Raw genomic sequence first — 25,822 nt, 5'->3', positions numbered from 1 at the left:
TTAGCCAAATTTTGAGGTTTGCAAAGGATTCTGGGTAACAGAACCTGGTCCGAGCCCCGCAAGTCACCCCTCCTTGGATTCCCCTAGGTCTCTAGTTTTCAGAAATGCACAGGTTTGGTAGGTTTCCCTAGGTGCCGGCTGAGCTAGAGGCCAAAATCTACAGGTAGGCACTTCGCAAAAAACACCTGTTTTTTTCCAAAATTTAGGATGTGTCCACGTTGCGCTTTGGGGTGTTTCCTGTCGCCGGCGCTAGGCCTACCCACGTAAGTGAGGTATCATTTTTATCGGGAGACTTGGGGGAACGCTGGGTGGAAAGAAATTTGTAGCTCCTCTCAGATTCCAGAACTTTCTGCCACAGAAATGTGAGGAACATGTGTTTTTTTAGCCAAATTTTGAGGTTTGCAAAGGATTCTAGGTAACAGAACCTGGTCCGAGCCCCGCAAGTCACCCCTCCTTGGATTCCCCTAGGTCTCTAGTTTTCAGAAATGCACAGGTTTGGTAGGTTTCCCTAGGTGCCGGCTGAGCTAGAGGCCAAAATCTACAGGTAGGCACTTCGCAAAAAACACCTCTGTTTTTTTCCAAAATTTAGGATGCTGTCCACGTTGCGCTTTGGGGTGTTTCCTGTCGCCGGCGCTAGGCCTACCCACGCAAGTGAGGTATCATTTTTATCGGGAGACTTGGGGGAACTCTGGGTGGAAGGAAATTTGTAGCTCCTCTCAGATTCCAGAACTTTCTGCCACAGAAATGTGAGGAACATGTGTTTTTTTAGCCAAATTTTTGAGGTTTGCAAAGGATTCTGGGTAACAGAACCTGGTCCGAGCCCCGCAAGTCACCCCTCCTTGGATTCCCCTAGGTCTCTAGTTTTCAGAAATGCACAGGTTTGGTAGGTTTCCCTAGGTGCCGGCTGAGCTAGAGGCCAAAATCTACAGGTAGGCACTTTGCAAAAAACACCTCTGTTTTTTTCCAAAATTTAGGATGTGTCCACGTTGCACTTTGGGGTGTTTCCTGTCGCCGGCGCTAGGCCTACCCACGCAAGTGAGGTATCATTTTTATCGGGAGACTTGGGGGAACGCTGGGTGGAAGGAAATTTGTAGCTCCTCTCAGATTCCAGAACTTTCTGCCACAGAAATGTGAGGAACATGTGTTTTTTTAGCCAAATTTTGAGGTTTGCAAGGATTCTGGGTAACAGAACCTGGTCCGAGCCCCGCAAGTCACCCTTCCTTGGATTCCCCTAGGTCTCTAGTTTTCAGAAATGCACAGGTTTGGTAGGTTTCCCTAGGTGCCGGCTGAGCTAGAGGCCAAAATCTACAGGTAGGCACTTCGCAAAAAACACCTCTGTTTTTTTCCAAAATTTAGGATGTGTCCACGTTGCGCTTTGGGGTGTTTCCTGTCGCCGGCGCTAGGCCTACCCACGCAAGTGAGGTATCATTTTTATCGGGAGACTTAGGGGAACGCTGGGTGGAAGGAAATTTGTAGCTCCTCTCAGATTCCAGACCTTTCTGCCACAAAAATGTGAGGGACATGTGTTTTTTTAGCCAAATTTTGAGGTTTGCAAAGGATTCTGGGCAACAGAACCTGGTCCGAGCCCCGCAAGTCACCCCTCCTTGGATTCCCCTAGGTCTCTAGTTTTCAGAAATGCACAGGTTTGGTAGGTTTCCCTAGGTGCCGGCTGAGCTAGAGGCCAAAATCTACAGGTAGGCACTTCGCAAAAAACACCTCTGTTTTTTTCCAAAATTTAGGATGTGTCCACGTTGCGCTTTGGGGTGTTTCCTGTCGCCGGCGCTAGGCCTACCCACGCAAGTGAGGTATCATTTTTAACGGGAGACTTGGGGGAACGCCGGGTGGAAGGAAATTTGTAGCTCCTCTTAGATTCCAGAACTTTCTGCCACAGAAATGTGAGGGACATGTGTTTTTTTAGCCAAATTTTGAGGTTTGCAAAGGATTCTGGGTAACAGAACCTGGTCCGAGCCCCGCAAGTCACCCCTCCTTGGATTCCCCTAGGTCTCTAGTTTTCAGAAATGCACAGGTTTGGTAGGTTTCCCTAGGTGCCGGCTGAGCTAGAGGCCAAAATCTACAGGTAGGCACTTCGCAAAAAACACCTCTGTTTTTTTCCAAAATTTAGGATGTGTCCACGTTGCGCTTTGGGGTGTTTCCTGTCGCCGGCGCTAGGCCTACCCACGCAAGTGAGGTATCATTTTTATCGGGAGACTTGGGGGAACGCTGGGTGGAAGGAAATTTGTAGCTCCTCTCAGATTCCAGAACTTTCTGCCACAGAAATGTGAGGAACATGTGTTTTTTTAGCCAAATTTTGAGGTTTGCAAAGGATTCTGGGTAACAGAACCTGGTCCGAGCCCCGCAAGTCACCCCTCCTTGGATTCCCCTAGGTCTCTAGTTTTCAGAAATGCACAGGTTTGGTAGGTTTCCCTAGGTGCCGGCTGAGCTAGAGGCCAAAATCTACAGGTAGGCACTTCGCAAAAAACACCTCTGTTTTCTCCCAAAATTTAGGATGTGTCCACGTTGCGCTTTGGGGTGTTTCCTGTCGCCGGCGCTAGGCCTACCCACGCAAATGAGGTATCATTTTTATCGGGAGACTTGGGGGAACGCTGGGTGGAAGGAAATTTGTAGCTCCTCTCAGATTCCAGAACTTTCTGCCACAGAAATGTGAGGAACATGTGTTTTTTTAGCCAAATTTTGAGGTTTGCAAAGGATTCTGGGTAACAGAACCTGGTCCGAGCCCCGCAAGTCACCCCTCCTTGGATTCCCCTAGGTCTCTAGTTTTCAGAAATGCACAGGGTTGGTAGGTTTCCCTAGGTGCCGGCTGAGCTAGAGGCCAAAATCTACAGGTAGGCACTTCGCAAAAAACACCTCTGTTTTCTCCCAAAATTTAGGATGTGTCCATGTTGCGCTTTGGGGTGTTTCCTGTCGCCGGCGCTAGGCGTACCCACGCAAGTGAGGTATCATTTTTATCGGGAGACTTGGGGGAACGCTGGGTGGAAGGAAATTTGTAGCTCCTCTCAGATTCCAGAACTTTCTGCCACAGAAATGTGAGGAACATGTGTTTTTTTAGCCAAATTTTGAGGTTTGCAAAGGATTCTGGGTAACAGAACCTGGTCCGAGCCCCGCAAGTCACCCCTCCTTGGATTCCCCTAGGTCTCTAGTTTTCAGAAATGCACAGGTTTGGTAGGTTTCCCTAGGTGCCGGCTGAGCTAGAGGCCAAAATCTACAGGTAGGCACTTCGCAAAAAACACCTCTGTTTTTTTCCAAAATTTAGGATGTGTCCACGTTGCGCTTTGGGGTGTTTCCTGTCGCCGGCGCTAGGCCTACCCACGGAAGTGAGGTATCATATTTATCGGGAGACTTGGGGGAACGCTGGGTGGAAGGAAATTTGTAGCTCCTCTCAGATTCCAGAACTTTCTGCCACAGAAATGTGAGGAACATGTGTTTTTTTAGCCAAATTTTGAGGTTTGCAAAGGATTCTGGGTAACAGAACCTGGTCCGAGCCCCGCAAGTCACCCCTCCTTGGATTCCCCTAGGTCTCTAGTTTTCAGAAATGCACAGGTTTGGTAGGTTTCCCTAGGTGCCGGCTGAGCTAGAGGCCAAAATCTACAGGTAGGCACTTCGCAAAAAACACCTCTGTTTTCTCCCAAAATTTAGGATGTGTCCACGTTGCGCTTTGGGGTGTTTCCTGTCGCCGGCGCTAGGCCTACCCACGCAAATGAGGTATCATTTTTATCGGGAGACTTGGGGGAACGCTGGGTGGAAGGAAATTTGTAGCTCCTCTCAGATTCCAGAACTTTCTGCCACAGAAATGTGAGGAACATGTGTTTTTTTAGCCAAATTTTGAGGTTTGCAAAGGATTCTGGGTAACAGAACCTGGTCCGAGCCCCGCAAGTCACCCCTCCTTGGATTCCCCTAGGTCTCTAGTTTTCAGAAATGCACAGGTTTGGTAGGTTTCCCTAGGTGCCGGCTGAGCTAGAGGTCAAAATCTACAGGTAGGCACTTCGCAAAAAACACCTCTGTTTTCTCCCAAAATTTTGGATGTGTCCACGTTGCGCTTTGGGGCGTTTCCCGTCGCGGGCGCTAGGCCTACCCACACAAGTGAGGTATCATTTTTATCGGGAGACTTGGGGGAACATAGATTAGCAAAACAAGTGCTATTGCCCCTTGTCTTTCTCTACATTTTTTCCTTCCAAATATAGGAGAGTGTGTAAAAAAGACATCTATTTGAGAAATTCCCTATAATTCACATGCTTGTATGGTCACTCCGGAATTCAGAGATGTGCAAATAACCACTGCTCCTCAGCACCTTATCTTGTGCCCTTTTTGGAAATGCAAAGGTTTTCTTGATAGCAATTTTTTACTCTTTATATTTCAGCAAATGAATTGCTGTGTACCCGGTATAGAATGAAAACGCACTGCAGGGTGCAGCTCATTTATTGGCTCTGGGTTCCTCGGGTTCTTGATGAACCTACAAGCCCTATATATCCCCGCAACCAGAGGAGTCCAGCAGACGTAACGGTATATTGCTTTCCATAATCTGACATTGCAGGGAAAAGTTACAGAGTAAAACGTAGAGAAAAATTGATGTATTTTTCACCTCAATTTCAATATTTTTCTTTTTCAGCTGTTATTTTCTGTAGGAAACCCTTGTAGGATCTACACAAATGACCCCTTGCTGAATTCAGAATTTTGTCTACTTTTTAGAAATGGTTAGGTTTGTGGGATCCAGCATTGGTTTCATGCCCATTCCTGTCACTGACTGGAAGGAGGCTGAAAGCACAAAAAATTGCAAAAATGGGGTATGCCCCAGTAAAATGCCAAAATTGTGTTGAAAAATTGGGTTTTCTGATTCAAGTCTGCCTGTTCCTGAAAGCGAGGAAGCTGCTGAGTTTAGCACTTCAAACCCTTTGTTGATGCCATTTTCAGGGGGAAATCCACAAGCCTTCTTCTGCAGCCACTTTTTCCATTTTTTTTTAAAAAAACGAAATTTTCACTGTATTTTGGCCAATTTCTTGGCCTCCTTCAAGGGAACCCACAAAGTCTGGCTACCTCTAGAATCCCTAGGATGTTGGAAAAAAAGGACGCAAATTTGGCTTGGTTAGCTTATGTGGACAAAAAGTTATGAGGGCCTAAACGCGAACTGCCCCAAATAGGCAAAAAAAGGCCTGGCACAGGAGGGGGAAAAGGCCTGGCAGCGAAGGGGTTAAAAAGATTCTTTTAAATACTGTTTTCTTTTTTTGTTTTTATATTTCATGCAACATACATAAAGTTTATTTTAGATCAAAACAGGACCTCATATACGAGAAATGGGAGAGAGCCACAGATTATTGGCTGTAATATTAGTGAGCTGCTGCTATTTTACAATATTGAAAATACACATCACTATCCCTGAATGTTAGATGTAAACACATTTAGAATTTGGATGATTGGCCACGTGCACGGTCAGTGGCATGGCCAAAGAGTTCATGAAAGAGACGAAAGTGGGACGTAAATTCACAGCTGTTCAGACCAGGGGCCTCAAAAAATTCTTAAGATGTCCCTGCTGAGAGGGGCTTTCAAACCCCCTCAACCCATGACACCATTTCGTACAGGTAAACATAAAGAGATTTCCAGTTTTCTTCCCTCACCTAGTGATTAATTTGTTCCAATGGTCGCAGGTGATTGACACCATCTCTCATTTTTGAAGACCGGGATTTATTCTTCCTGATCAGTATTGGTTCAGAGCAACTCATTAAACATGACTCTGCCTAGAAAATATGTAAAATCTGGTTCTCATAGAAAAAGGCCCTCATGTAAAACTCTTTAATGCCCTTGGGCCAAGCGTGTGCTATATATGTCCTAAAACTGCAAGAGACAGAAAGAAAATCAGAAAAAATGAAAAAGAGGAGGAAGAGAAAGACAGGAGAACAGTGACAAAGGGAAAAGCTGAAATGAAAAAAAGCATACAAGTCTCAGCTAAAGAGACTCGAAGTGTAGGGTGTTAGAAGAAAAAGGCATGAGGTGGAATCAAAAACTGACAGCATGGCTATTCGGCAGCAGTGTCCAAAGAAAACCTTGAAACAACTGTACTTTTTTTTTTTAACAAGTAAAGCATTGCAGACGTATCATGTGTCCCACGTCAAAAAAGATGACAGCAATAACTCACTAAGGGATGCAAATAATTTTTAGAGAGCAGTTTTTGCCTCCATTATCACCCACTGAACACAATTTCAAAATTCAGCTGCACACACTATCTTTTTTAACATAATTTTTTATTGATGTAGGTGGTGTCAGCTGTATAACAGTACAATAGTAAGATGGCGATACACCGAAATTTTAACTTGCAGGGACAAAGTGGTATTCACTTGGACAGTATGCACGAAAGGAAGACCACCTACAGTTTTCTGTTATGAACGAACACAGGATCAAATCAAGAAAAACATAGCAACCAACCCCAACCCACCGAGCTGCACAAAATATCTTTCACAGAATATCGTGTCAAGTGAAAATGCTTGTTTGATTGAAATGAAAATGAACTCTTTCTATAGAGTTAAAGACTATAGAATGAAAAATGATACATATTATACACTGTTAAAAAAAATTACCACATAATTCAAAACCACTTTACTTAAACATGTAGAATTTGACCATTCGGGTTACAACATGTCGCATACATTATGTGATAGTGAGGAAACTGGGGCACAAGTGTGTATTTTCCTTCACGAGTATAGGGTTTCGCTGTCGTATGAGTAAGTTTTTTTCAAACAGAGCAGTTCAAGTAATAGTCACAAGATGTCTCTGTTGCGCTGTGCTTATTTCTTAAATATAAAATTTATCGTGCATAAAACGATTTGTATTTGTTAGAATTGTGATAAAATACAAATAAATACTCTCTTATATATTATGATGCTTATCTGATAACGAACCGAAGACAAAAGCCGTATTAAAAATCTGTACCTGAACCGCGTGATTGTTAAAGGTGAATTTATAGATATCCTTCCCTTCATAAGCTGTTCTTTCTGAATCCATGTTTCGTTCAGAATGCCTGCTTCTGTACGTGCTGATGTTTTAAATAAAGATTTTCTTCAATTTAAAAATAAATGTTCAGCCCTTGGAAGTTCGCTCATAACTTGTTCGCTTAAAAATGTCTTAACTTCCTTAAGTATACAAATAGTAATCACTGTATCTTTTTCCCCTGGTTGTACCATCTCTCTTATCTGCATTCAGTGTGAATGTGACCTCACCAGCGCTGCTGAGAGCAGTGACATCTTAAAGATTTGAGGGCCCCTGGGCAATATATATTTTGGGGCCGTCTTTTTGGAGCAACTTTGAATTTATTACCCTGTTTCAGCTCATACAATTCATCGAGAGGGCGAGCAATATTGAATTTTATGTTACACCTTCAGGAACGGGAACACAAAAGTAGCTAAGAGCTCAAGCTGCCTGGCGTTGACCAGCCCAATAATACCAAAAGAAAGCTTGACCAAGAACTGAAAAAAAAACATTTTGAGTTTGGGTGTGATGACGCAGAAATGAAGGTTTTACATTTATTAGCGCATAAAACGTAGTGCTGCAATAATCAAGTGTGACTTTAACCGAACTAATAAAGATTGTACGGGGACAAATGTGCCCTCAGAGTAGTTCGCCAACATTTATAAGCGTGCTTTATATAACGTGATGTATTAGAATTGTACTAATCTGACATAACCGTAAACGTGTGCCATGATTTGCTTGTTTGAAATGTTTTAACTTAGCATAACTTTAGTGGAGGCTTCGGCCTAGTTGCCTTGTCTCACGGTTTAGATGCTCGTATTTTTCTAATGTGCTAATAAAACGTGTATTCTTGCTTGAAGCTGTACTTTTCCAGTGAGATCGGTTCTCGTGCCAGCCTGGCATCTTCTTCTTTGCTCCAAGGTCAATCTGCAGGTGCAGACAATGGAAGCTCTGAAAGTGAGTTAATTGGTCAAATATGTTGCAACTTACGTTCCCGACTCCAAGGATAATGTATGCCTAGGTAGAAGCTTGTGAATTGTCGTTTTTGATTGGACAATTTGAAGCCAACCTATGAACCCTCCAATGGAAGACCCTACTGGATTTGAACTGTTGTTTATAAAAACCTGGTGCACAAGAAGAAAAGAGACATTATTGCCCATTGCAGCCATTACCCGCCATTTGCAGGACATTGCAGCCATTATGGCCCATCTTGCCGACCTCGTCATTTTGCCATCTTCTACGATGCCAATTGATGTTCGACGCCATTTTGAATGAGACTTTGATGCTTTCTCTAATCGAGAGAAAGAGACTTTAAGAAATTCTCACCCTAGAGACTTTAACTTTGATTTGCCCCTTTGCATAAAGTAGTCGTTTTGTCCTTTTATCTTGCCGCTGTGAGGCAATTGCCCCGTCCGCCCTGCCCCCTTTGCCCCGTCCGAAACCGGTACCTGTGAGACGAAGACTTCCTTGAATGCTGATTGAATTTGGTAAATATGAAAGGATAAAATGTACAGTTGCATTGTGTTTCTTTTTAGGTAACCAACTGCTGATTTTTGAGCCCTAGTTAGGAGTTTTCCAAATCAATGCTGCTAAATTGTTTTTTTGCATGAAATCCCACATGCAGATGCTAATTTGAGGTTAGATGAGGATTCATTTGATGCACGATGCAATTTGAGACCTTGTTATGCTGACTAATGTATGCAATTAGCCCATTACAGATTATAGTTTTAGTGGTTTGCGTTGCTATCATCGAATGCATTGTTATTCAAATGCTGCATAGATTGCATCTTTTTCGCCGTTATGGACAGCTATTAATGTTCATTTACATATATCATTTGGTGTTGAGACACATTTATATCGTGCTAGCTTTGTTAATATAGGGAAATAAATTCATTAACTTTGAATGAACTGGTGTGGTTATTCATGGCCGAAAGGTCATGGTTCACCGAAATGTTTTCTGGATTAATTGTGAAGTGTTATGTTGATCAGGGCATTGCTTATGTTTGTTATTGATTATTGATTTGATTAAATTGACTAATCTCGGGTGAAGAGAGCCCCACTTGGTCAAAAGATTCATCGACCCAAGACCGTCCAAATACAGGTAATTTATTAGGACGGAACGCTCTATCAGGTGTAGATTCGTTTTACTTACAACAACAACATTTTATGTGGAATTCAGTGTTGTTAATCCATGTTGAAAAACATGTTAACAGTTGCTTGCTCAATGTTTAGTGGACTAGTGCATAATAATAAAATAATAATATGCACAAAGCGCTTGAAACTGCAGCTTCAGAATATGCCAGGCCCTTTGGCTAAACCCCTGTAACACCTAAGGAGAACTTGAGAGAGGGAGACAGCGAAAGAGAGCTTTTTCAGGCTTTGATGATTGATATACTTAGAATGAGATATCTTCAGACATTGAAAAAAATGCAATCGACAAGTAAGAAGAGTGAGATCACCTTTTGGTATGTACCTCAAATATTTGAAGTAAAAAACAATGTAATATGGAAATGACCATAGTCACACCTAGACTAGAACCGGCAACCTTCAGTGTGATAGTCTGGGACCTTAACCACTATGCGCAGGTGACTTTTAAATAAAGAAAGATATATTACATACAAAGACTTGAACCTTCAACCTACTGGGTGACAGTCGAATAGCTGTCGCAGTAGGCCATTTTTTATTTATTTATTTTTATAACTCTAGAGGACCACAGGGGGGAGCCTGAAGGCCCCCGTGGTCCTAGCCAGCCCCCAACTTCTGCGGGAGCTGGAATGGCTCTGGGAAGCAGGGAGCTGCTTTGAATAACAGCTCCCTGCTAGCGGGACTAATGTTTTCATCTGTTTCCCTGCACACATTTTTGCTTGCACGGAAACAGATGAAACCTCTGCTTTCTGCCAACTGGAGCTGTTTGACAACTTCCACTGGCAGAAAGTGGTCTTTGTTTGCTTTCGTTTGGTGGGAGCTCTCAGCTTATTTACTTCTTGCACACATCACTCACACACACACCCAATCATTTGCAAACTACATATCTGCCTTCTACATAGGATAGTGTTTTAGAAGAACAGTTTTGGCATCTTATTGGATGACTGCTGCTCCAGTCCTAACTCGAGTTATGGAGGACAGCTCTGAGGCAGGATCAGAGACTGAAACAGCAGATACTTGAAGAGCATCTGAGGGAGAGGACAATGGAGCAGAATCTGGAAGTGAATTTTCAGTTGTTGCACGGTCATTAGTTGCCCTCATTCAAGGATTACCGTTGACCCTCATGTGATCAATTCCTGTCGCGGGCATGAGGCCCAGGCACACAAGTGGGGTAGAGTTTTTATTGGAACAAGTGTGGGAACGCTGGGTGGTAGGAAGTTTGTGGATCCCTGCATCATTCCTGTAGTTCAGGTCACCAAAATGAAATGAAGAGTAGTGTTTTGTTTTATGTTTCACCTTTGCAGGGTATTTTAGGTAAGAAACCTTAGGGGGATCCACACAAGCGATACTTCCCCGGACTGTCCTTGATATCCCATTTCAGAAATGTCTGGGTTTGATAAGTTTCCCTACATGGTTGCGGATCCCCGGACTAATTAGTACACTCACGATTGTTATGATTATTGCCACAATACATTTGGGCCCTTCCCTGATGTGGGCACTTGGCCCACCCACACAAATGAGGCACATGTTTTCTGGGGAGACTTGGGGAGCGCTGGGTAGTAGGAAATTTGTGACTGGCTGCAGATTCCAAAACTTTCCATCATTTTTTTTCAGTCAAAGTTTGAGATTTGCAAGGGATTCTGGGTCTAAAAACGTGGGGCACACAACTCAGCCCACCATGGATATCCTTAAGTGTTTAGTTTTCGAAAATGTACAGGTTGGCTAGGTTTCCCTAGGTACTGGCTGAGCTAAGGTCCAAAACCTCGAGATTCCCCCTTCGGGAATAAAGGGTCAGCTTTCAGTGAAAAAATTTGCTGCATCCTTGTGGCGTTTTGGGCCAGTTCCTGTTGCGTGCACTAGGCCTACCCACACACATGGGGTACCATCTTTATCGGGAGACCTGGAGGAATGCTAGGTGGAATGAAGTTTGGGGCTCCCCGCCGATTCTAGAACTTTCTATTACAAAAATGTGCGGAAAGTGTGTTTTTTAGTCAGAGGTTGTGATTTGCAGGGGATTCTGGGCGGAAGCCGTGGTGTGTGCCATGCAAGTCAGTCCATCCGGGATATCCCTAGTTGCGTTTTAAAAAAATGTGCAGGTTGGCTAGGTTTCTATAGGTGCCTGCTGAGCTAGGTTCCAATATCTCGAGTTACCCACTTTGAGGAAAGAAGAGCCAGTTTTGGGTGGAAAAATGTGATGCATCCAAATTGGGACATTCCCTGTTGCAGGCACCAGGCCCACTCACACAAGTGAGGTGCCATTTTTATCGGGAGACCTAGGGGAATGCTGAGTGGAAGGACGTTTGTGGCTTCCCACTGATTCTAGAACTTTCCATTACAGAAATGTGAGGAAAATGTGTTTTTTAGTTAAAGTTTGAGGTTTGCAAAGGATTCTGGTTGAAAAACATGGGATGAGCCATGCAAGTCAGACCACCTTGGATACCCCCAGGTGTCTAGTTTAAAAAAATGTACAAGTTGGCTTTGTTTCCTTAGGTGCAGGCTGGAATAATGCAACACAGCAAAAGTTGGTGCCTTGCGTTAGTGTGCCCCAGGAAGGCAAGGAGATACAACTTTATTTCGCCTGTTTTTCCTCTTGCATTCTGCATCACACATAGAGGAAAAAGCCATTAAGGATTGCTTTTCTGCAGGAATGTCTGCCTTCCTGCTAAAAAATAATCCTTCCTATAAAGTAGGCACCCTTGCACCATGGTGCAAGGGTGCCTGGGTTGGTGCTAGGCTACATTGTGTGCACTAGCGCAGGGAGAGAGAAGAGGAATGTGTCAAATCTTAGTAGATAAGGTGCATTCCTCTCCATGTGACGCAGCACAGCATAGCAATTTGTCTTGCTGGGTTACGCTGTATTATTTCTGACCCACAGTGTGATACTCTGTGTGCCTGTAGACATTGCTAGGGAGTTGCTCATGTGAGGTTGTTGGCTGTGTTTGATGCATGTAGTGTAGCAAGGTAATGTAGGTTTCTGTTAGGAACTGTTATGGTAGTTGCTCATGATCTATCCAGCCCAGCTAGGCTTGGTTTATTGCACCAGTTCCCCTGACCTGTCAGAGCTCAAAACTGAGGACCATAAGGGAGAACAAATAAAAGTTATTGAAAATTAAGCATGTTTCCCATGTTGAGGGCACACATGGCCTAAAAAGAGGAATAGGCATTTTAATGAGGATTGGTCCTTTCTTAGAACAAGATCTAAAATGCTGCAATTTAAGATGAATGTGTACTGTGTAGTAACATTATGGTCACTATTTAGGGCTGTTTTACGGTGTTACAATATTTCCTCTCTTTTACAGACAGCTGTGGAGAGAATGCAATGAGTCTGGATAGGTGGTGTTTCTACCCTTCCCCATGAACAGGGCACAGAGGGTAAAAAGGCAACGCATCACTTCTTGCAAGTCTCTGCGACTGACTGAAAGCAGGGTCTTCTTTATTTTTGTGGTTGAAGAACATCTCTTCTCTTTGTTGTTATCAATGATTTTGAGCAATTCAGTGACTGGATGACACTTTACTGACGCCTCTGCTGACTTGAAAAATCTATAGCGGTAACTTCTCTCATAGTGCATCTCTGTGCGAGAACCATGCTAGATGTAGTTAACTTTAATACAAGAGATGGTGAAAGGTATGAGGAGCTCTCAGCAGCATCAACCAAGAGATAATTACATTGTAATGCACATATGACTTTTCTGTGTGTCGGAGATTCTGAACTTCTACTTCTCATACTGGACTCTTTGAGTTGAAATCTCCACCAAAACATCCCAGGATGCACCTGATCTCTATCTGTCAGACACTTGCACTTCTGCTGTCCAGGCTATGGTTGTTCTATGTCAATGTACACTTGAGTGGCTTCTTCCAGTCTTTGCTACTCATTTCAGATGTCTATTTTACATAATGCTCCGGCTGTCCTGGGATGATTAGGGTTCAGAGAGGAAGCATTTACCTCACTTCTTCTTCAGCAATCTTAATGACTATATTTTCTTATATAGATAGTTCATAAACAAAGCCAAGGGACAGAAGGTGTAGGTTTGTTCTTGACAAACAACCATAAAAGCTGGCGGTCAGTGCATTGATGTTGGCATTAGAGTAGGTAGGTTTGGTGTGTGTACAGCAAAATAGTTGAGGTCAATGTTATTGTTGTTGCATAATCATGTAAGCTCTTTTTGGGGTTTGCCACAAGCTACAGAATGTGAGAGGAACAGACAGAAAGAGAGCAATAAGATGACCATCTGACAAGTCGACCTTCAGAGAGCACGCCCACTTAGATATGATCAGTTCCATTGTGGAGCCTTTGGTATGGGTAGCTTTGAGGTAGTGACGAAGCAGATCCTTTTCAGAAAGAAGACTGACTGCTGCAAAAGCAATGTGGAAAGAAGACTGACTGCTGCATGTTAAGGGTTGGCCCAGTGGAGATCGAAATCTCCATGAAATATATTACCAACAGTTAATTGACTGGTAAGTCAAAGCACTCCTTAATAAATGTTTTCTTGTGACCAAGAGGACTATAGATAACATTTATTTTAATATGGGATTTCTGTTGTTTTGTGAGGTGAGTTATAAATCAAGAACTGAAAAGGTGAAAACAAATCATTGATTACCTCTTCTAGAAAATAAAGGTTATGAATGACTGTGGTGTTGCAATTTCTAGTCTGTTTAACTGCTGATCTACAGCTCTGAAGCTTAGGGCGCAGAGTTGAACTGATTTTTGGTGTGTGGTTTAGTCAAGGGCTGAGCTGGAATTGGTAAGGGATTACTATGTACACATATCTCTGTGGTGTGAACCTGCCATTTAGCTCTATGTGAAGAAATCATTAGGAATATAAACGAGGAGAGAGTATCCATTGGGTCAACATCGGCAAGCACCAAGGTAGTAGAAGGACAGTTGATGTCATATCCAGCCAGCAGGTTAGAAATGTTATCATTGGGGAGCTAGGGACTGAGCCTATCAGGACGCGGTTTGAGGTTGAGCCTTGGTTTTGGATGCTATGCCTGGCCATTTCCTTTACTATGTAATGACTCTCTGAAAGAAGAAGTGACAGAACTAAGGTTAGACATCAAATGTTCCACATGAGTACGATTTTGTGCTGTACGCAGTGAGAGAGGTGGGGTTCAGCTTGTACTGATCTCCATTGCCTTAGTCTGTGCGTCATGGGAGACATTGGATGGGAACAACTACAGAGGTCCGTCTCGAGTGCATAAATCACTGTGATGACTAGTGCAAATATTCTTACAGTTAATAAGGCTGTCTTATTCAGAACTCTAATAAATATATAATAATATATTCAGAACTCTAATAAATATATAATGCTCGCTTAATATTGCCTCTGAATTCTGGTCTGAATCAGGGTTCCTGTGCTCGACTGGGCAGGGCATTGGCATTGGATTATAGAGAGGGTTTTTGTGCTCGGCTACTCTTGACTCCGAATTTAGGTTTTCACTGGAGTAGTATCTTAACCAAAGAGGAAATCCTGATTCAAGGAACACACTGAGGCATCTTCTACTGGGGGAGATGAGAGAGGTGAATACTTAGGAGAGGGTAACACCATAGATGGGGGAGAGTGGCAAAGGAGGGGGGCAGCAGGTTAAGTTGAGGGGATGGATTGGAGAAAGGCAAAGTCAGCCTTGTTCCCAGCTGGGCAAGGGAGAGAGAGGTAAAAAAAATCACAGGAACTACTGAGTTATGTATGAAAAACTTATGGAGTGTAAGGCTGGGGAACATGGTCAGAGAGAATGTTTTGGGATGATGCAAGGAGGTGGGAGTCCGGCATGAGAATCTAAGAGAGGCTACATATTTCTAACAAGCAGGAACGGGATTTAAGGTATCCAGAAGAAAAGTGTAGAGTCTGAGAATCATTAAATGTGGCCCAAGGTGAGCCTACCAAATGTGGAGCATGGTCTGTTCCGTATGAGGGGGAAGAAGGTAGAGTAAGCAATCCACAGATTAGTATAAAAATAAGTGGGTCGGTGAGAAAGAAACTCAGGGGACTGGGTCTAGATAGAACAGGATTCATATGTCTATGGGAAGTGTATGATCCAGACTTGGAGCAGACATCTGATCCTGTGAAATTAGTGCATTGTGAACGTGATTCGTGATATAGGGAATTACAAGGACTAGGAGAAAAGGATGAAGTTGCAGAGATGGGCTGATGTTTTACAGCCCTGGGACGATTTGGGAATTGACGAGCCAATAAAATCAGTTTGGCATTCGTCCACTGAAGCATAATGCCCCCATTAATATAAATGGAAATGATGATTGAATCACTGAAGGATGGCAAGTGAAATGTTTTTAGTTTGAGGCCATGGAGAATATTTGAGGCACAGGTAACATTAACATTCCTTATGAAATTTGCTGACCATGTAGGTATGCCATGAGTCTAAACACCAAGATGGCTGCTAAGATGGATGCCTGAACCTTAGCTCCTAAAGTTGGGGATTCAAATCCTGAAATATTTCTGATTACCTTGTCCATCCATCGACCACTGCATTCATCAGCGCTCAACTGTAGTGATTTCTTCTCACATGTCTTCTCTTACTTACGTCCCTTGTGGGAGGCCAGAAGAGTCAGGGATCAAGTAGTGGAATTAATCTAATAAGGGACTGTAAGGGTTAGATGGATCTTAGAATTGCACTTGGGACCACATGTGGTTAGACAGTTGAGGTCCTTCAAAGCCCAGCTCTAAGCCCAGTGCAGCTGCTGAGCGCGGCCAGAGATGATGATGAGCCTGGTCTGGCAGACTGTAAGGTCCAATTAATTGATCTACATTCAGTTCCATCTCCTATACTTGGAGCCATGTGTTTTAACTGGTGGGAGGCACATGGCACCAGCCCAGCACCCATGGTTACAGCTTGCGTGTATCTTAATGCCTGTATCATCTATCTTGATGTGTTTGTTCATATACCTAATGTGCCTCTTGTTTGTACAAGGTCATTGTGGGTGCCTATGGATGTGAATGCTAATACCTGGGCACTTTTTGTGGTGGTGGTTCACAGAAGCCATCTCGGGTCTCTTCAATCCATTTAAAGCCCTTTTCTGACCCTTTAGCTCACTCTTGCAACTTTTCTGCTTTCCTCCATTGGGAAGCTTTTTCGTGTTTTTCTTCCTCCGTCTTTCCCAAATGTGTCTTTTGCTCGCTGTAAATGCTTGAGGCAGAACAATAAGTGCCGGCGCTCAAAAATAAGTGCATGTGCTTAGCACTGGTTTCAACAAGCACAAATTAAGCACTGGTTCACAGTTGTTCACCAGTTCGAGTGGAAGTAGAGAGAGCAGAAAGTCCCAAAATTATTTAACTTGTCTGAAATTCCGCAAAATGTGCCCAGAACAAAATGTATTCCACTGGCTGATTTTGTATGCTTTGTGTTTGGCTTGGATGTTTTGCCCACCACTACTCCCCTGTATTCACATTGACAGCCTCTTTTGATTTGGACGAAGGCGCAGCTTCTGCCAACGCTTTTCCCTGCCACCGCCCTGCTATTGTAATGCTGAACTTTTTTATAGCACTTACTACCCCTGCAATGTTGAAATGCGACCCTAGTTCCTGATTCAGAAGTTGTTTAGGTAGTGTAATAGTGGTGAGGGTACTCGAGAACTTGTGTGATTTACAGAAAAATTTGACTGCTGTGTGTGGTATGATCGTGCCTGTAGGGGCGTTTGGATGAGCAGAGGATGGGACTGTCGTATAATAGGCAGCAGCAACTTTTTTTTTTTTTTTTGATAGCAAGTAAGGGAACTAGCCTCAAGTGCATTCCAGGACAGTTCCACAGACAGGCATTTTAAGGAAAGCACAGAGTGAGATCTGGAGAAGAGGACATTTCTTGCAAAAGTAATGTGGTTTGTTTATTGGATGGCTTTGTTGCTTATGCCGCATGATTTTGCCTGCTGGCTGGGAATTGCACAGAGCTGTTTTAGAATTGGTCAGAGGGTTCATATTTCTCATTTTTAGTAATAAAATGGGATGTAGGAAGACTTTAAATTGATTTATTGAGAAAAACAGAAGACCTCCAAACAAAGGAGCTGTGTTTGAAATTTTATAGCTGTTCCTGATCTATTTTGGCACTGTTACTCAACAAGAGAAAATGACGTAGACGTTACACTAGAGGGGGAATGGCAGGTAAAATGGAGGTTTTACGTTTCATACCCTAAGCATAAGTCAAAAGTTACTCCAACAAATAACTGCGAAAAATTTCACCCAAGCTGCAGAAAGCCCACCCACCCTATTTAGGCTGTCTCACTATGGCAGTAGGTGTCAGTGGTATTACCGACTGACTGACCTACCATGCTATGGCGGCAAAACTCGTAGTTCAGCCTTTTTGTACAAGGACAAAATCCGAATACGTGGTTTGTTTTTGGAAAAAAAAGCATTATTGTACCTTATGGTCTGAAAGTTTCCTTCTGGAGTATTGGGGGGGGGGGGGAGGCAGGGCATTGTTTCCTTTTGCCCTGTCAGGTATCTCAAGGAATAGATTTGGCTACCATGGTGCCAGGAGCCTGCCTTAAATGGGCAAAGGTACCTGTAAAACTGATTCCTAAGGAAGAACTAACTATTACTCTGAGATTGAAAGCACTGCACTGCTTCTAAAAGAAGGAGGTGAACCGAGCATTTGGCTGGCAGGGCCCAGTTACTGCTAACCCATAAATTAGACTTTAGGGGCCTCATTTATAAGGGCATTGTGCCACTGGAACGTAACTTTTTCTGAGGTTCTGGTGGCGCAATGCCCTGCTCCATATTTACAAAGAGGTGTGAAGCCACTTTTTGTGGTTTAACCCGTCTTGTAAATACGACCCCTTTAGAGGCATCACTTTGCATGAAAGGGGAGGTCAATGTGTGTTGCTGTGGGCGTTCCACCATAACACCTATTGCATTTTGACGCTGCCTCAGATTTACAAGAAATCATAAACCTGAGGCAGTGGCAAAACCTAACAGCACCCCAGGGATGGCCTTAGAGTGACGCAATGGGGAGAAGTACTTTTATTTCTCCTTGTTTTCGCTTTTCCTATGTGTGCTGCATTATGCAGCACACACAGAAAGAGCAAAACGCCATTAATGATTGTTTATGTGCAGGAAGGTGTTCTTGCGTGGCCCTGTGTTGATTGGTAAATCTGGAGTAATGTAAAGCAGTGCAAAGTTGCTGCCTGGCGTTACTCTGCCCTGGGAAGGTGTTCCATGAGTGAAGCATGGGTGTTTCCACACATCCACCTATGGATTTTGAAGCATTCCCAGATTTACCAACACTGGTAAACCTGAGATTGTGTCAAAATGCCACGCCTTCCCAGGGGAGGCAGAACAAAAAAAATATCTTTATTTCTCCTTGATATTTCCTCTTTCTAAGTGTGCTGCATTCTACAGCTTGCATAGAAAGAGGGAAAAGCCTCAGAGGACCATCTTTGTGGAAGAAGGTGTCCCTTCCTGTACAAAACAATCCTACCTTTAACGCAGGCACCCTGTCACAAGGGTGCCTACGTTGGTGCTAGGCAGCAGTCTGTGCGCCAGCGCAGGCAGAGAGCAGGAATGCACCATATATAGGTAAAGATGGCACTTTCCTGCCCTCTCCCTTTCACACAGTGCAGCACAGCTAGTTGTATCGCGGCATCATGTTGCATGAAACCTTTATAAATATTGCGCTGAATGTTTAAGAAGAGGGAAGGCTGCAGAATTCTGAATTATCTTGTGTTGTATAGTGAGCTTTTTAGGTAGGCCCAGCTATTAGCATTCATAGTCAAGTGGGAAGGTACAGCTACCTAGAGTACAAGTTGTTTCCCCTCTCACTAATTCTCCAAATTGAAAACAGCCTAAAAAGAGGTTCATTCAGATTGTATAGATAAAAGGTTAATGAGAGAGATAGGCATCTTTAGTTGACCACAACCTTGCAGCATGCAAGAGGAAGATTAAGCCATGTGTTCAATTAACTTCAGCGACTGTCACCAATATTTACAGATATCAGCTGGCTAATGTTTCAGTCAGAAGCTGGGGCAAAGGATCAACAAAAGGCGACTTTAACTTCAAAATTGGCAAATCGTCTGATACACGGATGGTTTAGCCCATTTATCGAAATAATCCAGCGTAAACCAGCACACAATTGTATGTGTATCAGTCAAAGTACAGATAACATTTGGACCACTAAAGCACTCAAATGCATTTTTCGGTATTTCGGAGGAAAGAAGGTAAACTTGGTGCGTTAGCTGTGCACTGCGCCTCTACAACCCTGGATGGCTCTCTTTGAGTGCTAAAACACCCCACTCCCTGTTTCAAGTAGCTTAGTGGCTTGTGTATAGGCCCATACGGGGGTCTGCAGTTCATACACCAACAACTCCTTAGCATCCCCCTTAGGCCCGTATTTATACTCTGTTTGCGCCGAATTAGCGTAGTTTTTTTCGACGCAAATTCGGCGCAAAACTAACGCCATATTTATACTTTGGCGTTAGACGCGTCTAGCGCCAAAGTATTGGCAAATAGCGTCATTTTTTTGCGTGAACGCCTTCCTTGCGTTAATGAGATGCAAGGAAGGCGTTCCCGTCTAAAAAAATGACGGCGACGCAAATGCGTCGTATTTATACTCCCGGGCAAAAATCACGCCCGGGAGTTGGCGGGTCAAAAAACCCTGCATTTGCGCCACTATTTAACGCCTGGGTCAGGGTAGGCGTTAAGGGGCCTGTGGGCTCAAAATGAGCCCACAGGTGCCCTCCCCTGCCCCCAGGGACCACCCCTGCCACCCCTGCCCACCCCAGGAGGACACCCAAGGATGGAGGGACCCACCCCAGGGACATTCAGGTAAGTTCAGGTAAGTATCATTTTTTATATTTTTTAATTTTTTTTGGGTGGCATAGGGGGGCCTTATTTGTGCCCCCCTACATGCCACTATGCCCAATGACCATGCCCAGGGGACACAAGTCCCCTGGGCATGGCCATTGGGCAAGGGGGCATGACTCCTGTCTTTACTAAGACAGGTGTCATGAAATGGCGTCTGGGCGTCGTAAAAAAATGGCGCAAATCGGGTTGAGGCGATTTTTTTGCCTCAACCTGACTTGCCCCATTTTAAGACGCCCTAACGTCATTTTTGCCCAACGCCGGCGCTGCCTGGTCTACGTGTTTTTTTTCCACGCACACCAGGCAGCGCCGGTCTGCTTGCGCCGGCTAACGCCATTCCATAAATACGGCGCCCGCATGGCGCTTCAGAATGGCGTTAGACGGCGCTAAATTTTTTGACGCTAAACTGCGTTAGCGCAGTTTAGCGTCAAAAAGTATAAATATGGGCCTTAGTTCCTATCCCAACTCAGTCCATATCCCCTGCAGCGCTCTTTTGAAGCCACTGCACACATTTTAAAACAACATAAACTTGTAAAATGGTGTGGTGACTTAAACACTAGCTGCTGACATCTGGTGTGCCCTTTAGGGCATGAGTTCTGGCAAGGTCACTAAGGGCCTTGTAATTTACAAGGCCCGTGGCGCAGGGCAGTGCAGCAAGTGCCTTGCTGCACCGCCCTGCGCCACTGGGAAAGGGTAGAAATATGGCACATTTCTGTCTTCCCCTCCCGTGCGCTGGCACACAAATTGCTTCCTAGCACCAACGGAGGCACTCTTGTACCAGGGTGCAAGGATGCCTGCATTGCGGATGATTGTTTTTTGCAGGTAGGTGTCCCTTTCTGCACAAACAATCACAACAGGTGTTTTCCTCTTTCTATGTGTGCTGCAGAATGCCAAAATGGGGCATAAAAAAGATACTTCTCCCTGTTGTGTCATTCTTACACCACCCTCAGGTGGCATAGGAATCTGACACATTCCCAGACTTGTAAATCTGGGACTGCATCTGATTCCTTCGGGTTGCTTGACTGCTGCGTGGAACGACCCCAAGCAACACCCATGTGAACGCCTCTTTCACGCAGTGTTATGTGTGGAAGGGGTCCATATTTACATGGCCATGAAAAGTCACACAAGGTGGCTTTGCGTGGCCTTGTAAATATGGGCTGGCACACTGCGCCACCAGAGCGTCAAAGTGGCACAGTGTGCAGCTAGCGCCTCGTAAATGAGACCCTGTCTTTCTTTTTCACCAGATTGATGAAATGGCTGCCATTAAATTGAGTAATTGTAATATCTTATAGTCATTACAAACTACAATTTTTTTTATATAATACTATATGACACCTTATTACTATTATTATTGCTGTTATTTTTGTTACAGTTGTTGGTGTGTCAAATAGAATTATGCCATTTAAAGAGAAATATATGGCTCACAAGCATGGGCAAAATATGGAAACCAGCTCAGACTACATATAGGATCGTTGCATTACAAATGACTTTATTTATGCCTCTCTGGAATCCACAGAAGGATTGATGTCAGGTGTAAATGGTTTACTAATGCATAATTCTCATCCAGAGGTGTGACGTATTACCACGCCAGGGGTGGGCAAACAAGTTATGGATTTACTTGTCAGGTTGATAACCCTTCACAACTTTGTCAATTTGTGGCCATTCAATCTCCTTTCTGACCTTTTCGCACCACAGTTGTAGTTGGTGGTATACCTCAGCAAAGGGCCGAAGTAAAGTGGAATGAATAACTTCCATAAGACGTCTCACCACAGGAAACAGTGTTTTCTTTGTAAAAAAAAAATAAGTAGGGAAAAATGTGCATTTGCATTTCAGGCCGTATTTCTGAAGTATGATATTGTACACTATGTACAATTACACGTTCGGAAAATTGTGAATTGGAGACAGGGGAAAATGTTATATGACATTCCAAGTAGTATGCTTGGGAATGTGTGCCTGGAATACTATGGGTCGAATTTCAGAAAAGTGGTGCTGCATTAAATGCAGCGCCACTTTTCTTGCGCCTCCTCTGCTCCCACCTAATGTCACCATGTGTGCACCGTATTTATGATACGGTGCACCATGGCGGTATGAGGAACAATGGCGTCACATTTTTTGACAGTATTGTGGCGCTTTGCTCCACTACCATAAAACAAATTGATGTTAATGGAGCAAAGTGCAAGGAGGACCATTGATTACAATGGGTGTTTCTTTTAAACGCCTGCTTTAAGCAGGAATTAAAAATGACACCCAAATATGGCGTAATGCAATCTTGTAGATTTCATTGCGCCATTTGTGCGGGCCTCTTTGCACCGGATGCATGACGCATGCATAATGGGGTGTAAAGGGTCGCAAAGTGGCGCAATGCATGCATTGTGGCACTTTGTAGATATGGCGCAACGATTTTACAAGCCTAAGACAACATTAGAGTCACAAAAATTATGCTAATGTGGCACTAGGCCTTCTTAAATTGGGGCCTATGTTTAAACAAAGATGAAAACACTCACATTATCGTTACTTTTTGTTGTTGTGAATCTGGTCCTATATCTTGGGATCTGGCACATTCTTTTAAATGCAAGATATGTTAACAATAAGCATGACCCTTGCACAATCCATTATAGAGGAAGTATATTGACAGCACATGTGATATCAAAAGGCCATAGTTATATTCGCACCAAATATGTGCCAATAACATATTTTGCCAATATGTGGTACAATTGTGTTATTGTGGTATGACTCACTCACTCAAATAAACACTGAATAAAAATAGTGTGTTTGGTCTACAAAGATGTTGTTTTTGTGGGTATAACTAGCTCTTTTAGTTCTTCCGTCGGACCTCAGATATCCAAGATTAGGCCAGGAAAGCTCTGGACTTTCTCCTGAAATAAATTCTTTGGTAAACCAGGAGTCCCACAAGAGTAAATCAACAACATCTTTCTGAATCTAGTCTTCTGTCTTTAGCAATTCATCCTTGCTTGAAACAAAACATATTCAGGTTATAAGATATTTATTCCATACTGAAACATCAACAACAAAACATTCAATTGTTTTTACTAATATCAGTTATTGATTCAGAAGTATTCTACTAGAGAACAAGCAATACATACTTGAAAATTGCTCCTAGCAGCACGCGTTAGAGAACTAGAACTCGTGTTGTAAAGAATTACGTAACACAGCAAATCAACTTTATTGTTCAAGAAACTACTTCTCGGTTATTCAGCACAGGTACATGTGGATAAGGAACAAGAAATGCTGCCTGCTTCGATTCTATTGCATATTCAGGGTCACTGAAATAACGTATGCGTGTAATGAGACCACAGTAGTAGTGACTGATGTACACAACAGAAAACTTTTTATTCTATACAGATGTTGTACAATAGATGTGATTAGTCCTGGTGTACAGTAAACTGTTGTGTGGCCTGTCCTTCACCTGCAGAAGTCCCCCTTCACAAATGAGTCTCCTCTGATTTTGATCTACTGCCTATTAGAAGAATGGTGTCTACATGATACCTTTGGCATAAACTCCAGGAGAGGTCAGTTGGTACTCCGGAGATGTTTCATTTGGCATCAATTAAAGATAGAACTCTGTTTTGCCAGTTCCTACAGGCCGCATAAGGCAGCCTGAATTTCAAACAGCATGCTCTGTGAGCACTGTCTCTCAGCACTGCAACAGCACTATGGCTTGGCCACTGCTGACTGTAAGAGAAGCTCATAGTAGATAGCAGTGAGGTATCTTAAAATGATGTATAGCGTGTTGACGTCCTGGGCAGGATGGTTGGGAAGAGCTGACACACCTGAACAGGCAGTGTCCTGCTTCAACAGACATTAAGGAAAGATGCATTTCTTGTAACAAGCACCCCCCTGAGAATTAGGAGATTGGAAATAGAGCAAGTTTATCAGAACTATTATTGGCAAGAGATTACGCCAGAACACAAAGAAGTCCTTTAGCCAAGTTGATTGTTTTTGAGTTTGGGCATTGCTTCGGAGACTCTGAAAGTATTGTAAAAAGAGGAAGAGACTTGTTCAGCCTTATAAAAATGTATGCACAATGTGCCATCAATAACTGACACTGTGCAATGTACAATAGTTTATGCAAGTTTAAAGTATTAATGAAGTAATTCTTTTGCAGCCCAGAAACACAGAAAACCAAGAACCCAGTATTTTGAGAAATCATAAGTCCTGACGCCCAAACCGACACGTAGTCCAGGGTCCAGCAGTCCGATTCTGCAGTCCTCTTCCCAAATCCCCCTTCCCCTTGAGGACTTGCGAGAGGTAATGTACTCTTCATCGCGGTCATGTTAGTCCTCACCGGGATTAGGGAATTGTCTTTGCCCCATCGGAACAACTAGAATTCAGGTCAGTGGCTCACACAGACATTTTATTTGATTAAATTAAGATCCATTTTTCTACCCTGGTGTGGCATCTTTTGGTGTTGTGTTTTCACTGTTGTATTGTTTGAAGTGCTGCGCAAATTCTTCATGCATTGTCTCTTAAGTTAAGCCTGACTGGCTGCTCTGTGCCAAGCAACCAGGGTTGGGGGGTAACAAAGGCCCTGCAGCCACGAGATTCACGGGGCCCCCTCAGCACAGTACATTATGTATGGGTTGCAGGCCCCTGACTGGGTCCAGAGGGAAGGGAGCCCCCTACAGGTACTTTGCAGGGGGCCATTTTAAGTTTCAACCCACTACTGACCACTGGAGAGCACAGGTTAGTTTAGGGTGTGTTTGTGACTTACCCTGACTAAGACTGTGGTTCCTGCCTGGACAGGAAGCATACCTTTGCCAACCAGAACCCAATTTCAAAAGTAAATATCGCTTGGCAGGATTACGGCCAATCAAACTATTGCCTGTTGCCATGTTGAAGTCTGGTGGGGGTAATTCTGTTGGCAGCAATTCATGGGGTAATTGCATTGGCAATATTCTACCAATGGTTTATTAAAAGCATCTGCTGGAAAATCACCAGATTTTGGGCCTCGTTACGACCCTGGCAGTGTTCAGGCTGCCGGAGTCTCGGTGGTGGTCTGACCGCACCAAGGTGGTGGTCCAACCGATTTGGCGGCAGTCTGACCGCCACATTATGACGTGGTGGGCTCGCCATGGTTGGACCACCAGAACTGCCAGTTTCCCTCCACAGTAGGGACTGGCGGTGCTGGAGGTCTGAATCCTCCAGGGCAGCGCTGCAAGCAGCACTGCCCTGGGGATTACGACCCCCTCTCCACCAGCTTTTACATGGTGGTAGCACCACCATGTAAAGGCTGGCGGAGATGGGGTGCAGGAGCCCCAATGGGACCCCTGCACTTTTCATGCAATTGGCATGGGCAGTGCAGGGGCCTCCATGGCCAGCCCCAGTGCGATGGGTGCTGGTTCATCCCTTGCGCACCGCAGCATTGCCGCTGGATCAATTATGAGGCGCCGTCAATATTGTGGGATGTTTCCAGCTGGCCCAGGGGGTGGAAATAACGTTTTGGGCAGCTGATCCAGCGAGAAACTCCTAATGGTTCACGCAGGAAGGCGAACGCACTGGCGACAACCTGACCGCAGGAGTTTGGTGAATGGCTTTTTCCGACCTCAAAAAACTCGTAATGACCCCCTTTATGCTAATGTTAAAATCAGGCCTCTAGATGAGTAGTGTATTTGTTCTGAACATGACAATTGGTCTGTGTTGCTCTGTATCTATGCCACTCTATAGGTCCTGTTCAGAAAGATAAATTCATTCATAAAATTGAAAGGTAAATTTGGTGGAAATATAAGTTTAGAACAAAATTTACCTTTTTTAGGACTAAAAGGAATGTACAAATGGATTCTTGGAAGGCATAAGACTATTTATATATGTTGAGATCTCTGCCACAAGTGCAGAGTTCCCTCAACCTATAAATTCCTCTCAAAGGGTAGAATTATTGTCAGTTC

Source organism: Pleurodeles waltl, chromosome 9 (assembly GCF_031143425.1).
Source record: "Pleurodeles waltl isolate 20211129_DDA chromosome 9, aPleWal1.hap1.20221129, whole genome shotgun sequence".
NCBI classification, from domain to species: domain Eukaryota; kingdom Metazoa; phylum Chordata; class Amphibia; order Caudata; family Salamandridae; genus Pleurodeles; species Pleurodeles waltl.
Note: the sequence above shows the minus strand (reverse complement) of the source record.